The sequence below is a fragment of the Schistocerca nitens genome, chromosome 9, assembly GCF_023898315.1.
Source record: "Schistocerca nitens isolate TAMUIC-IGC-003100 chromosome 9, iqSchNite1.1, whole genome shotgun sequence".
Classification (NCBI taxonomy): domain Eukaryota; kingdom Metazoa; phylum Arthropoda; class Insecta; order Orthoptera; family Acrididae; genus Schistocerca; species Schistocerca nitens.
The window spans coordinates 271,179,924-271,191,467 of record NC_064622.1 but is presented as its reverse complement, the minus strand read 5'-3'; positions in this window follow the sequence as shown (position 1 = coordinate 271,191,467).

The following is an 11,544-nucleotide window of genomic DNA, read 5'->3' as shown; positions in this document are numbered from 1 at the left end:
GGCGGCCGTTGCCATGGTAACGCCGCCAGCCTCCGCCCGGGTGACGCCACGCGCCAGCCCGCGCGTGGGTGGGCGTTGCCACGGCCGCCCACAGCTCCGCAGTGGGAGTGGAAAAAAAAGCCGGCGCCTTTGCTGCCGGGAAAATCGCAGCCGCGCTCCCGCACGGACCCGGGAAACCGCAACTCGGAAAACGCATTAGCAAACGAAGCAAACATCGCAGGAAATGTTAAGGGTCGTTGCTTGCTTCGTTAACTACAGTAAATTGAATGCTACTTTCTTTCTGTCGTGGTTCCAGTACTTTCTTACCATATGGCAAATAAAGCCAGTAGCTGGCTTTTACATTATTAAATAACTTCTTTTCAAAACTAAGGTGAAACCAAACGACTTTGTGATGTTTTAAACAGTGTGTCCTCGTACTCAAGAGAACTGAAGCTCTAGTTTCCATCCGGCTGTCCCGAATTTTTCCGCTATTTTGCCTTATAATGCCTTGTGTTACTTGATATGGACACGTCGATTTAATATCTAGCTATAACGTGACAAAGCAAAATTAAATGAGATGAAAAACTAAGGATTATGGTAAGGAAGGCGAATGATTGACTTCGGATTCTTGAGACAATGTTAAGAAAGTGTAGTTTACCTGTAAAAGTGACCGTATATAGGACCCTAGTGCGATCCATTGTTAAGTACTGTTAGAGCGTTGTGGATCAGTTCCACGTCTGATTAAAGGAAGACATCGAAGCAATTCAGAGTCGGACTGCTAGATTTGTTACTGGTATGTTCGAACAACGCGTAAGTACAGGGTGACACAGAAAAAGGGGAACATTTCCAAAGTCCAGTAAAACTAGAAGTAATGAAGTAATTGAAACCTTACAACTTTGCTATTTATGAAACATTGATGGCATTTATCATTTTTTAAAAAAAATAACGTCCTTTAGATGACGTCCTCCTGTACGAATACATTCGTGAAATCTACTGTTGAGATTCCTCATTCACCCCTGCAACATCTCAGCTGGGATGCTGTGAACTGCATCCCGAATTCTCTTTTTTAACTCATCCAGTGTGCTTGGTCGAATCGTGTAGACTCTGCTCTTGAGGTAGCCCCACAAGAAAAAATCACAAACGGATAAATCTGGCGATCTAGGGGACCAGGGAATGTTACCGAATCGTGAGATCACACTGTTGCCAAACAATTCTAATACATATGCCATTGATTGCCGTGGGGTGTGTGATGTGATGTCGCTCCGTTCTGTTGAGACTAGGTTTCTTGAACGTTTGAAAAGTTGTTCAGTGTAGGTGTAATGGAAGTTCGTATCATCTCCAACTAGCGATCGGCATTGACAATTATTGTGTTTCCCTCTTCATTTGCGAAAAAATGTTGTCCGATAATTCCATGTGATGAAACACCACACCATACTGTCACCTTACTAGCGGGTAAAGGGCGCTCATAAACGTCATTAGGATTTGTGTTTGCCCAGTAACGGTAGCTCTGTTTATTCAAATAACCTGTGAGATGAAAATGTGCCTGATCTGACATCCACAACTGTTTAGAAATTCATCGTTATTGTTCATTTTTGTTACCATTTGTTGACAGAATCCTGAACTTAACCGGTAATCGTTGTCTTTCAGTTGTTGCACCAACTGTAGTTTGTACGGATGAAATTTTAAACCGAGATGAAGAATTCTGCGAACACTCTCCCGGAACGTTCCAACCACTGCTGCTTGTTTACGAATTGAACGCCTGGGCTCTGTAAGACAGACTCGCGTACAACATCAATGTCATCTGGAGAACGCATACTTCTTGGTCGTCCTGTTGGTTTCTTCTTGAGGACAGATCAAGTCTCTTTAACGTTTTCCGTTCCACTGATCCATCGTTACAGATATGGCGGACTCTTTACTCGCTGTCACGTACCAGCAGTGCTCCGACCTACCTATGGCTGCCACTATTCATTTCAAACATTCCCGTAATTCTGTGTCACCCTCTGTTGCAGAGGTGATTCGGGGACTCAAATGGGAATCATTGGAGGGAAGGCGATGTTCTTTTCGAGGAGCACTATTGAGAGAATTTAGAAAGTCGGCATTTGAGACTGACTGCAAAACGATTCTATTGCTGCCAACGTACGTTTCACGTAAGGACCACGAAGATAAAATACGAGAAATTAGTGCACGCACGGTAGCATATACACTACTGGCAATTAAAATTGCTACGCCAAGAAAAAAAGCAGATGATAAACGGGCATTCATTGGACAAATATATTATACTAGAACTGACATGTGATTACATTTTCACGCAATTTGGGTGCATCGATCCCGACAAATCAGTACCTAGAACAACCACCTTTGGCCGTAATAACGGCCTTGATACGCCTGGGCATTGAGTCAAACAGAGCTTGGATGGCGTGTACAGGTACAGCTGCCCATGCAGCTTCAACAAGATACCAAAGTTCATCAAGAGTAGTGACTGGAGTATTGTGACGAGCCAGTTGCTCGGATATCATTGACCAGACGTTTTCAGTTGGTGAGAGATCTGGAGAACGTGCTGGCCAGGGCTGCAGTCGAACATTTTCTGTATCCAGAAAGGCCCGTACAGGACCTGCAACATGCGGTCGTGCATTATCCTGCTGAAATGTAGGGTTTCGCATGGATCGAATGAAGGGTAGAACCACGGGTCATAACACATCTGAAACGTAACGTCCACTGTTCAAAATGCTGTCAATGCGAAAAACAGGTGACCGAGACGTGTAACCAATGGCACACCATACTATCACGCCGGGTGATAGGCCAGTATGGCGATGACGAATACATGCTTCCAATGTGCGTTCACCGCGATATTGCCAAACACGGATGCGACCATCATGATGCTGCAAACAGAATCTGGATTCATCCGAAAAAATTACGTTTTGCCATTCGTGCACCCAGGTTCGTCGTTGAGTACACCATCGCAGGCGCTCCTGTCTGTGATGCAGTGTCAAGGGTAACCGCAGCCATGGTATCGGAGCTGATAGTCCATGCTGCTGCAAACGTCGAACTGTTCGTGCAGATGGTTGTTGTCCTGCAAACGTCCCCATGTGTTGACTCAGGGATCGAGACGTGGCTGCACGATCCGTTACAGCCATGCGGATAAGATGCCTCTCATTTCGACTGCTAGTGATACGAGGCTGTCGGGATCCAGCACGGCGTTCCGTATTACCCTTCTCAACCCACAGATTCCATATTCTGCTAACAGTCATTGGATCTCGACCAACGCGAGCAGCAATGTCGCGATACGATAAACCGCAATCGCGATAGGCTACAATCCGACCTTTATCAAAGTCGGAAACGTGATGGTACCCATTTCTCCTCCTTACACTAGGTATCACAACAACATTTCACCAGGCAACGTCGGTCAACTGCTGTTTGTGTATGAGAAATCGGTTGGATACTTTCCTCATGTCAGCACGATGTAGGTGTCGCCACCGGCGCCAATCTTGGGTGAATGCTCTGAAAAGCTAATCATTTGCATATCACAGCATCATCTTCCTGTCGGTTAAATTTCGCGCCTGTAGCACGTCATCTTCGTGGTGTAGCAATTTTAAAGGCCAGTAGTGAATATACATATTTAAGTGTAGCACTGGCTTTTACATTATTAAATAACTTCTTTTCAAAACTAAGGTCAAACCAAATGACGTTGTGCTATTTTAAACAGTGTGTCCTCGTACTCAAGAGAATTGAGGGTCTAGTTTCCATCCGGCTGTCCCGATTTAGATTTTTTCGCTATATTTGCCTTATAATGCCTTGTGTTACTTGACACGGTCACGTCGATTTAATATCTAGCCATAACGTTACAAAGCAATATGAAATGAACATCTAAGGATTATGGTACGGAAGGCAAATGGCCGACTTCGGTTTCTTGGGACAATGTTAAGGAAGTGTAGTTTACCTGTAAAACTGACCGTATATAGGACGCTAGTGCGATCCATTGTTGAGTACTGTTCGAGCGTTTTGGATCCGCTCCAGGTCGGATTAAAGGAAGACATCGAAGCAATTTAGAGGCAGGCTGCTAGATTTGTTACTGGTATGTTCGAACAAAGCGTAAGTACAAGGTGACACAGAAAAACGGGAACATTTCCACAATCCAATAAAACCACAAGTGATGAAGGAAATAAATTGCATTCATAGTAATTGAAACCTTCACTTCGCCATTTACGAAACATTGATGGCAATTATCATTTTTTTAAAAATAACGTCCTTTAGATGATGTCCTCCTGTACGAATACATTCGTGAAATCTGCTGTTGAGATTCCTCATTCACCACTGCAACATCTCAGCTGGGACGCTGTGAACTGCATCCCGAATTCTCTTTCTTAACTCATCCAGGGTTTTTGGCCGAGTCATGTAGACTTTGCTCTTGAGGTAGCCCCACGAGAAAAAGTCACAAACGGATAAATCTGGCGATCTAGGGACAAGGGAATGTTACCGAATCGTGAGGTCACACGGTTGCCAAACAATTCTCGCACATATGCCATTGATTGGCGTGGACTGTGTGATGTCGCTACGTGCTGTTGAGACCAGGCATCTTGAACGTTTGAAAAGTTGTTCAGTGTAGGTGTAACGATGTTCGTATCATCTCCACGTAACGATCGGCATTGACAGTTAGTGTTTCCCTGTTCATTTGCAAAAAAAAAAAAAAAAATACGGTCCGATAATTCCATGTGATGAAACACCACACCATACTGTCACTTTCCTAGCGTGTAAAGGGCGCTCATGAACGTCATTAAGCCGACCGGTGTGGCCGTGTGGTTAAAGGCGCTTCAGTCTGGAACCGCGTGACCGCTCCGGTCGCAGTTTCGAATCCTGCCTCGGGCATGGATGTGTGTGATGTCCTTAGGTTAGTTAGGTTTAAGTAGTTCTAAGTTCTAGGGGACTGATGACCACAGATGTTAAGTCCCATAGTGCTCAGAGCCATTTGAACCATTTGAACGTCATTAGGATTTGTGTTTGCCCAGTAACAGAAGTTCTGTTTATTCAGATGACCTGTGAGATGAAAATGTGCATCTGACATCCACAACTTGTATAGAAATTCATCGTCATTGTTCATTTTTGTTATCATTAGTTGACAAACCCATGAACGTAACCGGTGATCGTTGTCTTTGAGTTGTTGCGCCATCTGTAGTTTGTACGGATGCAATTTTAAATGAAGAATTCTGCGAACACTCTCCCGACACATTCCAACTTCTGCAGCTTGCTTACGAATTGAACGCTTGAGCTTCGTAAGACAGACTCGCGTACAACATCAATGTTCGCTGGAGAATGCACACTTCTTGGTCGTCCTGTTGGTTTCTTCTTCATGGCAGATCCAATATCTTCAATGCTATTAATCCAACATTTTATCGCGTGTTTCGGCGGAAAGTCATCATGACGTCGTAAATTATAAAAACGTCGAAACTCCCTCTGCGCCGCTACCAAACTATCGTTGTTTTATAAAACATTTTTATGGCTAACGCACGTTGTTGTCCGTTCCACTGGTAAATGATTCCTGAAATGGCGGACTGTTTACTCGCTAACTGACACGAACCTGTCCATGGCTGCTACTACTCATTTCAAACATTCCCGTTATTCTGTGTCACTCTGCATTATAGAGGTGCTTCGGGAACTCAAATGGGAGTCATTGGAGGGAAGGCGACGTTCTTTTCGAGGAGCACTATTGAGAAAATTTAAAAAACCGGCATTTGAGACTGACTGCAGAACGATTCTATTGCCGCCAACGTACATTTCACGTAAGGACCACGAAGATAAGATACGAGAAATTAGTGCTCGCACGGTGGCATATAGGTAGTCATTTCTTCCTCGCACTATTTGCGAGTGGAACAGGAAAGGTAATGAGTAGCAGTGCTATAGATTACCATCCGCCATGCGCCATACGGTGGATTTCGGAGTTTGTATGTAGATGTAGATGTAGATAATCAAGAGAAACCTCCCATAAACCTTGGTCAGAACCTCATACTACACAGACTGACAAAATAGAAGGGGTGTGCTCGAAAATATGGTCTGATGTCAATGTAGCTTTATGCATGTACACGCTGTTGGCGAGTATGTAAATGACTAGAGTTGCAATTCTCTGTGACAGGTAGAACAGCCATCAGAGTTCAATCGTGTTGTTACAAGGCCTTGTAGGGTAGATAAGGAACATGAACAACGTCATCTGTTGCATGATCACTGGTGTCACGTACTCGTGTGTGATACCGTTATCAGCACCTGGAAGTGTTTGTAAGGGGCCTCATTAAGTGTCCCTGTTTGACGAGCTGGTTGAATGATCGACTTACTTTTTTCAAACGTTTGTAGCATTCGTATGTGACAGTGGCTTGATGTTCGACTGCATGGAAAGTGAGGGCAGGCATACTCGCCGTCAAAGCTCAGGTAGGATCGCCTTATTACATACCAAGTACGTCGTAATCCCTTCACATCTGCATTAGAGAAGAAGTAACGGCCTCCCTGCAACACTATCACGCACCGTTTATCAGTGACTAGTAGCAAGATCTACCGTCCCTTGTAAAGGCAGACGTTAACACCACAAAAAAAAAAACAGCTGCATATGGAGTGGTGCCGTGGTCGAGAAGTAAAGACTGGACGAAAGGTGTCGCATCATGCTCACCGGTGAATTGTGGTTCTGCACTATCCTGGCTGACCATCAAACGAGAGTAAGGCGGCTATTGGGGAGCGTGTGACGTGGTCTAATATAAAGAGGTAGGAAGTGATTGGTTCTGGTCGTGCACGGCGTTAGGATCACGCACGCCACAGCATACGGGCCGGCCGGCGCTGTACTGAGAGCTGTAAACGCAAAATGTTTCACACTACTAGAGGATGTAAAGGATACTTAGTAGATTTCATGGGAACCCATATCCGTAAGCGTCATCCAACGACTCTACAGAGTGTCAAAGTAAGAGGGGGAGGCGCCTGTAAATGTATGTAAACACGGGGCGATTCCGTTATAACGTTACAAACTTTCAAGGATGATGGAGAAGGATATATGTATCAGTTTAAGGTAATGGTCCCTGTACTGGAAACGAATGTGTCGAATGCTATAATCGAAAATCGGTCTGACAAATCTGACAATAGAATACATGTACCGGTAATGTTGTTACTGAGACTGTACGCAACTTTCGGATCAAGACAAGAAAATGGATCAAGGCAAGAAAAAATGTCCAGCAAACATGAGGTCTAAAACGCATACCTTAAGAGCTACGAGCACTTGTTGAGGAGAGTAGATGTGTTTCACACTAGCGAAGATGTCTGCAGCTCGTGGTCTAGTGCCTAGCGTTGCTACCTCTGGATCACGTGGTCCCAGGTTCGATTCCCGGCCGGATTGGGAATCTTCTCTGCCCGGAGACTGGGTGTTTGTGCCGGCCGCTGTGGCCGAGCGGTCCTAGGCGCTTCAGTCCGGAACCGCGTGACCGCTACGGTCGCAGGTTCGAATCCTGCCTCGGGCATGGATGTGTGTGATGACCTTAGGTTAGTTGGGTTTAAGTAGTTCTAAGTTATAGGGGACTGATGACCTCAGATGTTAAGTCCCATAGTGCTCAGAGCCATTTGAACCATTTCTCACTCTGTCCATCTCTTCCTCCTCCCTCCTCCCTCTTCCTGTACGTCTCTCCTCCCCCTTCTCTCTCTCTCTCCCTCTCTCTCTCTCTCTCTCTCTCTCTCTCTCTCTCTCTCTCTCTCTCTCTCTCTCTCTGTCCAGCAGCACTCTTAAAGTTGAGGATGAAAGGAAAATAAAGAACCCAGCAAAGAAAAATTTAATCATTTACAAAAACTGGTCGCTGTTAATCACACTTTTACGTTGTAATTTAGATAAATTATGCGAAATTACCAGTTTTTAATAACGATCATTACTGTTGCTTCTGCTTACTTCACTATCAAGATTTGTCTTCTGATTGTCGCTAATTTCGTGATTCTCTACCTAAATTACACCGTCCGCATTAATATCCAAGCAACTACACAAGTAACACTTCGTGAAGCATACTTTTTGGAAGCTTCCGTTTGAGAACCATGAGTTTGAGATTAACATCATAAATGCACAGAATTCCGAATTTTCTGTGTTAATTTCTTTCAAAAATACCAAACACTCTTTGCTGAAAACTAAATTTTACCTTTTATCAAGAGAAATACTGTACTTATCCAGTCATGCAGAATTGTGAAACTGTGAGCATAGTAATAGTCATTGCCTACATTGTTACCTGACACGTCGATTAATTTCGTAATCCGAATATTGTTACCACATTCTGATTTAAGGAATGAGCACTATAGCAGACGTTTCTTTGTTGCGAAAAGGTATCGTTATTTGTAGTCCCTTGCATAAAACCCAAAAACTGCAGGTTATATTCAGGCCACTTCTCTATATTTATAAATTACTATTTCAGCTACAGCTTTGCCCGTCTATGCATATGTCACATACATTGGTATAGGTACAGATTTTGTGTTCATTGGTACCTCAAAATATACCAACTTCAATGTGTTAGTTATTTTTTCTTTGTGTCTAAAACTTCCTTTCCGTAAACATGTTACGTTATTTACTACCTGCATGATCGTATAATTGAACTGGAGTATGCCTGTCACTGTAGACTACCCATTTTACATCCATGTAGCCATACTTCAATACCTGACCTGCTGCCCAGGCGAAAATAAACGTTAATGGTTTACTTCTGCACGTGTACTTCGAGGTACTATGCAACCTAAAAAAATACTACTCGTAATGGCTATAATTATTAGTCTGCATATGAAGTAAATACTGGTGTAATGTTGTTCACTCACCAAGTCATCAATAGAGGTATATGCACTTACACCGATAACACCACATATATTGTGCCATATCCGAGTTAATTAGCATCGAAATATACCAATCAGGCCGTTGCACGCACAAATTGTAATGACCTGCCAAAGTCGGTGTCGCCTAACGAGTTCTAACTTTGGTTTCCTAACACCTAATAATATAATGACACAAACAGTGGCTATGGGACAATAGCTGTCTCGTGTTCTATCGCCTACGCTACGAGAACAATTTACACTAACTGCATCTGGCGGACCGCTTGAATTTGCGCATGCAACGACCTGACTGGCTAATTTCAGTGCTAATTTACTCGTAAGTGGGGCAAAATATTGAATTATTTTCTTAACAATTATTTCTCAGCACAACCGACTCTGCATCACGCTTACGAGCTTTTCAGGCTGTTCATGACCACCCTATGTCGCTGATTCCTTGATGCTGATTTACACGTTGAAACTCCAGCGAGGACGATAAACGTATGTGTGTGATTCAGCCATGTGACATGATCATTGGCCCCAAACCCCCTGACAAAAATATTGTTTCTCTGCATTGCTCATTCTTCCGACCTTGTTGACGCATTCAACAACATGACTAAGAGACAGATTGCACTTCATACTTTTAAAGTAATCGAAATAAGCCACGTAGTAACACTTCCTTTTCCAACATTTTTACATGTCAACTCTCCCCATCATTAATAGCATCTTTAGGGTTAAAAGGGATAACTTTCTCTCACAGGGTTTTTATACAAATAACTGATAATAGCAAGTTTGCTTGAAATTACTCCGGGTATTCCTGAGTCATCATTTTAGCCCCACTATAGACCATTGAGATGCTACCTGTGTCTTACTACCACAAACGTCACGCCCTATAGATGCATTTCGGTGAAGTCCCCGCATGGGTCTACACATCGTTGTTTTTGTCCTAGGGTCAATGTATGCCGGACGAGCTTCGTCCACAATTTTCTATTCTTCAAAACATTCTGTAGAATGTTTTGAACATTTGACTTAGAGATGTTGCTCCACTGTAATTTGTGGCACAATAACGTTAACATATTTCGGCCAGACGTCCACTACTTAACACTGCCTGCTTGCAACAGACTGGTCGAACTGTATCTTACAGTTGTTAATAGTGAGCTGACTGACAAAGACAGGTTTATCAGATATCTTGCCGTAACTTTGCAAAGTGATGTGCAATTGAAAGAGCATGTAAGGATACTATTACGGAAGGCGAAAGATCGACTTCGGTCAATTGGAAGACTTTTTAGCGAAGTGCGGTTCACCTGAGAGCTGCTCAAGTGTTTTGGGCACCCATAGGGTTGGATTAAAGCAGTTCAGAGGCTGGCTGCTAGATTTATTAGCAGTAGGTTCGGTCAACATGTGAGTATTATAGAGAAATTTCGTTAACTCAAACGGAAGTCCATTGAAAAAGACGGTGTTCTTTTTGCGAAACGGTGGTGAGAAAATTTTGAGAACAATCGTTTCAAGTTGACTGTATAAGGGTTCTAACGTCGCTAACCTATGTTTCGGGTAAAGACCGCGAAGAAAAGATAAGAGAAATTGAGGCATGTACACAGCCGTATTTTCCTAGCTCTATTTGCGAGTGAAACAGGAAAGGAAATGACTGCGGTGGCTTACAGAGTATTTATGTAGAAGTAGATGCAGATAGAGATGTAATTCAGGATGTTACCATAGTTACTGCGCTGGCGTCTTAATGAGGCAAGAATAAAATCAGTCTCGGAAGTTTCTGGGTGGACAATGTACGACATACATACAATGTTTTCTATAAATATATAGGATAAATCATGCTACTGTTATATGAACCTGTTCTGTTTCACGAAAGACGGAAAAGCGTTTGGTGGACAGCTCTGTGTCAAAACCCACTGTGCGTGTGTATCGCGCAACCTCGCACTCTGCAGTGTGAACAAAAGGCGCCACCTGCAGTGTTTGCCAAGTGTGGACACGTGCTGTCGGACAGCAGGGCGGCCATGTTGGAAGGGGGGTGGGGGGAGACAGGACGGCGGGAGGCGGGTGGGAGCGGAGGGGTGGGGGGCAGGACGCCACGTGCTCTGTCAATGCGACCCCGCGTGCCCTGGCGTGGCCTCTCTAGCACCGCAAGAGCGGGGTGTAGCGTAGATAGCGTCTGGCCGGGTCACACATAGCAGCTGCACTGGGCCTGCGGGCCTGTATCAGACCAGCCTCAGGCGCAGTCAAAAGGGGCCGTCAAACGGGGCACAACCTGCTGTGCTGTCCTCCCGTGCAGGCTCATATATATGATCTACTGACCCCTAGGCTGAACCTTCCGTGCAAGACTCTAATAGGCCCTTTTTTGTAAGTAATCCGCTTTAGAGCATATTCCCATTAAAAACTTATAACACAGTATTTATAGTTTATTATTTAATTCTGTAGAGAATGGTTTAATGTGATTTAATGGATGAGGTTCAAAAATGAAGAGCATAGAAACTGTTGGGGTGTTTAATACAATTTATTAACATCACTATGAGCAGCTATCTACTCTTAAAAAAAGGACAAAAATCTTATCTTCCTACCGATGCAAAGTCACTATTTCAATTTTAAAAATGACATATCGTAATTGACATATTTCTTTATTTTATTTCCTAACCGCAATTTAAGTCCCTCATGGCAGTCACGTGATCTTGGTATGTCACCACGAGCTACCAAGAAATCTGTGGATCTTAAGACATCATGTTTCCCTGCATTATCTCGTTCATGAATGAAGTTTTCTGCAAA